Here is a 5,707-nt window from a genome sequence, read left to right on the forward strand (position 1 = left end):
GTGAGACAAGGTTCTTTGGGTCAATCCGATATCTTTTATTAGGCCAACTAATAAAAGATATCGGATTGACCCAAAGAACCATGTCTGCCTAAGTCCTCAGACCAACATGGCTAAAACCTATACCGCTGTAAGCATAATGCGTGCACAGTTCCCTTGACTAAGATATGGGGAGATTCTGCTTAGCATTTCCCCATTTAAGCATTATTTAATTAGCACAACACCAGCTGGAGACAGGCACTGAGGGCAGCTGGCTGCTCCTGGTAGTGCAGAGCCCTGTTTTCCAGAATGGAGGGGGGCCTATGCTACCACTTGTCCCTTTTTGCACCAAATGAGTGACTACACGCAGTGGGTGGCGCACACTGGGCTGTCCTTACCCCTTTCACACCTGCTCCTGTATGAGGTCAGGGGGTGGAAGCACATGTTAAAGGACCATCTCCATGTGACTTGCTTGGCCCTGTGAGGGGTTTTATTTAATTTTATTTTTCTACAGGAAATGGGTTCAGATCTGGGAGAGCAATCTGGTCCTGTCACCTACCGAAAAAGAGAGTAAAGTGTGGTGGGGAAGGGAGGGTGCCTGGAGCAGGGAAGGAATGAAAACTCCTTCCCTGTTTCCCATAGAGCACCTGGAGCAAGGGGTCTTTGGAAGAAAGAGCAGTCACTGCCCAGACTGTCCCCAGTTCCAGTCACTGAGGCCCCATGGCCACCCCCACATTACCATCCATTCAGGGTGTACCCCCTCCTTTCCCCACCCCCTGCCCTGGCACCAATACTACTAGTTTAGGCTTCACGTTAGGGCTCTGCCTACCTCTCTCCAGGCTCCATTGCTTTGTTCCCCCACGAGGTTGCTGCTGCTCCTGCTCTTCGCAGCCGAGGAGACTGCTGCTCCCCGGATTCCCATGACCAAGCATGGAAAAGGGGGCACAGGCTCTGCATGATGCTTGGTCCCTCCTGGAAAGAGACCAACTGCTCCACCTCCTCCTCCAGCGCTCCTCCATGTGCAGCTGCCTCAGTCCCCTCCAAAGGCACCTCTTGGTCTTTACAGGGATAGAGAAGGAGGCAAGGGAACTTGTGATAAGAGGGTCATCTCCTCATTTTCAAGGCTGTCTCCTGCTGGGTAAAACCAAAGCCTTGGTTTGCAGCTGGCCGTGAGAGCCAGCGAGCACGTGCAATGTGCAGCATGGAGCGGCACTAGGGTGGCCATTGAGGTACCTCAAGAATAGAGGAGAGCTGCATTTCGTGCAACTGTCCCCACCACCATGAACGTCGCATGCCTCCCGAGGCCGGGGGGCAGAGCGAGCTCCCGCAGGCAGCTGCAGCGGTGTCGGTGGGGGGGCGGGCTGAACAGAGAGCTCCCGCAGGTGGCTGTGGCAGTGTCAGTGGCAGGGAGGGAGAAGGGGTGCTGAGTGGTGAAAAATAGAGGACATAAAGACGTCCAGTTTCATATCAATAGAAAACAGAGGACCAGAAAACCAGACTGTCCTCTATTAAACCGAACGAAAGGCCATGCTAAGTGGCACCCATGCAAGGTCAGCGCTGGGGAGCTGTTATTCCCACGCCTTGCCTTATTTTGCATTCTCCTTAAAGTTCCAGCTGCTGGAGTCACGTCATAACATAAGACTTTGATTGAAAGTTTCTAGCCCCCATGGGAAGATGTTAAAGGTGGGAAACCTACTTAAATCAGAAACAAGTAAAAGGAGCCCCAATATTTAATACTTTTATAATTTCCTGACTTGTTAAAGTGATAGTAACAGGGAATAGTAACCGGTGATAGTAACAGGGAAATGCTTTGGAGAAACAGAGGCATGAGGGCAGGTTAGAAGAATATGGGCAGCTGGAAAACCAAATGTGTCCGCGCTTTCCCCCTCCCCCAGAATCATGAGAATGTTTTTAAGGAGATGATACGTCATTGTTGGGTCTGTTTTGGACTCCCCATGCCCATCCTAGTGAAATCGCTGTGTGTAATTTGTGCTGCCCATTTTCCCAAATGCATTAAGAATATTGTAAAGGTGCCTGATAATGGCAAAAGCTGCCCCAAAATGTGAACTAACTGATTCTCTTCCCTGTGTCTTCACCCCCGCAGGTGCCCATGCCCCAGTCCAATAAATATTGCACAACTCCTACCCAAACTCTGCCCTGTCTCCTCATTTCCCACATCAGTCCTGCCCTTCCTCCATTTTCCCCCTCCCTCCTGGCTCACCTCTGCCTCCCCTGCAGGTCCTAGAGATCTTCAGCCCCCTCTCTCAGGCCTGAGGGGAGGGTAGCTGAAGCTGCCTTTTTGGCAGCATTAAGGGGAGCCTTCCTTTTCCTCAAAAATATTTATTTCTATATAAATAAATAAATAGCTATGCCTCTAACAACCTGTCTTGTCTCCATTGCAGTTCATTTGACACCCAAGTACACATTTCCAGTTATACCACTCTTATTCCTGTTACAAAACTGCACTAGACCCCTGCGTTCCCGCATGCCCATGTGCCCGTTTGTCTGTCACCATCACCTTTAACTGTCACAATTAGCTTGTGATGAGAGGCAGCTAAAAGCAGCATGCAAAATGCCCTCAACAGTCTGCCACTAGTACAAGTTTACCAGGTTTCAGGGTGGCTAGTGTTGTACGTCACGAGGTCTCAAATACAGGTTAGCACCGAGACAGACGATTCGTTCCTCTCTTTGCTCTGTATTTCTCTCCTCTTTCGTACATTTGTTTTGTTTTATCTTCACGGAGGCACTTACAGAGTTTAGGGACAACAGCAGTTCCAGCCCATTTCATTTGCCTTTTTCTCTTCCCCCTCCACAAAGAGCTGCTCTTATTTGTAATGCTATCATAAGGACTGTCCAACTGAACTTATTTTTAAGCTAAATGGAAAAGGAATACATAATAGTGTTACAAACAAAACCTTACTTAATAGTTCGTATTTCATAAGTTTTCAATATTTTCCTTCTTTTCTACATTGACAGTTAAAGTCCTGGACATGTCTTTGAAGAACTGGACCCTTATTCTTCTAATGTCTATTCTGGATAATCCCAATTTTCAATGGCACCAGTAAGGTGCACAGGAAAAGCAGAATCAGATCACTTTAGGATTTCACTACTTTACACTTTTTTTGCATCCCTGTTTGTCTGCATCAGGAATTTGTCACTCAGAGCCACATCCTGCAAAACTGTTGTTCATGTAGCCCTTATCCAGAGGAAGTCATAACTTCAGTGCAGCTACTTACCTGAGGAAAGAGTTGCAGCATTGAGCTTGTCCAACCCTCTTGCACATTGCATTTGTTTTTATGAGACAACGATTCCCTGTACAACACAGCCGTGACTCTTTTTTGCCTTGCTTTACAAAGATTAAAGTAGTTTAAACCTAGCATCACCAGTTTCTAGGCTCAAATACTTACTATTGAACACCAAAGTTCAGCTCCACGTTCAGCAAGTGTAAGGGAATATTTCTGGTCGAGTCTTAGCACCCGGGCTTCCAACTTGAGCTGTGTTTCTGAAACACTCCAGCAGATGGTGCTGAGAACAAAGGAAGGCCCAGGTGTGTCCCTGCAGCACTGGCAAAAGTTTATCCTATTGGTTAGGCAAAAGTCTTCATAAGTTATCTATTTAAATATAACCTGACGTGAAAAGTTATTTGTGGTTTAGTGGGTCAAAATGCACATGGCCTGCAATGTGGTCTCTAAACTAATCTCCAATTTCTAAATCAGCGTGAATTAATCCAATAAGCATGAAGAGATGAAGACATTACTGGGTAGGCAGTATTATAGTAAGTAAACAGAAAAAAAAAGAAGGTTAACCAGTGGTTGCATAGGATTACCCAGGACATTACATTTCCCATAGCTCGAAACTTAGCCAGATTAAGTCTTTTGGAGTTTTTTTTCCCTACTCTATCACAGTGGTTCAAACTTTGATTGTATACATAAGTTGACAGCTTGAAGACGGAGAGGGAAAGTTTGGGCTGTCTCAGTAGTCATTGTACAACATTAGCTCAAACCAGATTCTCAAGAAGTTTTGTAGCTCGATAATATTAACCATCAACCCCCTAGCATGGCTGTTGCCTCAAGACACAAAAGGTCAAAGCGCATGAATCAGATTAAAACACACGCACGCACATCCTCTGCGTAATCAATTTTTTTATTTGATTTTTCTATTTGTTCTTCTTGCTCTGAGTGTGTGTATTACGGCATTGCCAACTCTTACCAGTTAGTCACATTTCTTGGCGTCCCGTTCAGGGATTCACTTTACAGATACCTTAAGCGTGCGCTTCTGCTCCGTCCTTGGAGATTCTGAGGCACCACTGAGAAATCCCACTCGCTGCTGCTCTGCATCAGTGCAAGGTAAAAGATATGTGCATTTACCATGGGAGTGGTGCTGGTCTCCGCCTGGCCCCAGGAGCGTTCTTAGCAGAGGTGTCGCCTGGGCGGTGAGTCAGCAGCTGCTCCTGGCACCGGCAGCAGTGGGCAGGCCAGCAGTGTGGTAGCTGCTATTTTTGCCTACCACCCCCACAGCTGGAGCTGTGGTCACCTCCCCTTAGTTACACTTGGTTCCTAGGCACATTTCAGAAAGTGGCCACGCAACATTTTTCTGCCACTGGGATACACGGAGTAGAGTTAGTGGGGAGGGTTTGCTTCTCAGCAGTGGTTGCTGCAGCAGAGTATCAACATACCCTGGAGAAGTCACCATTTGTAAAAAGTGTTTTCTGTCACCAGCCATACGTGCCAGGGAGGGCTGCAGTGAAGCTGCACCTGCACCTGTGAAAGAGAGAGCCTGTCAGGCAGCAACATACCCAGAGATCGCTGTGCTGCAGTGCTTCTTAGCACAGCTCTGGCTAACGCGGGAGCTGGAGCCACGGCTCACCGAACGCATGTCATAAGAGCAATCATGTTGTTAGATGGGAACAACTTTTAATGCATTGAGTTGGGTTGGATTCAAACCAATGATCTATAGCTGTAAGGCCCTGTAACTCAGTGACAAAGGCATTTATGACTAGATCCAAATAAGGAATTAGAAATGTAAAACAGGATGTAAGCAGATGCTAGGCGTCTAAGTCCAAATGTATGAAGAAAATCAGCCCTGTTCATTGGCCATATAACCAGACCATTACTTAAATTCACTTCCTTGTTTCACTTGAAAGTACCCCAGCTGCCCAGCACAGCAGCAATGCTGTCATCTACCTTTATAGAATAGCTTAGTGGTCACAGCACTCACCCAGGTTCAATGACCTACTCGGTTTGAGGGGGCTTCAACTTACCTAGTCTAAATGCAGGCCCTTCCCCAGTCCCAGTGAAGCTAAGCCATGGCACAGAAAGAAATGCAAAATAATGGGGAGAGAATGTGCACAGTGAAGCCTGGCTCTGTAGCTTAGTGATGGTGGCACAAAGTCCTTGATTCTGATCCCAGGGTATGGAAGGTGCTCGGCCTCCTCCAGCCCCATTTGGGAAGAGAAGAGTGATCCCTACTTAGTTGTTTCAAGAAACAGGTGACTGCTTCAAGAGAGGGCTCCAGACTGTGGGTCCCACATGGGCAGAGAGGCTCATTGGCAGACCTGACTCAAGTAACTCCAGTCTACCTAGTCAATCAACGCTGTCACTTGCTGCCCCAAGCAACTATTTTGAATCGCTGCTCAACTAATATCCCTAAGCATACCCTCCCTGCCCCTAGCCTTCTCTTACAGTTGAAGCCTCTTCTCCAGGCTCATTAACCAATGGGTAGCTCACTCTGA

The sequence above is a fragment of the Crocodylus porosus genome, unplaced genomic scaffold (genome assembly GCF_001723895.1).
Source record: "Crocodylus porosus isolate Cpor-Errol unplaced genomic scaffold, CroPor_comp1, whole genome shotgun sequence".
NCBI lineage: Eukaryota > Metazoa > Chordata > Crocodylia > Crocodylidae > Crocodylus > Crocodylus porosus.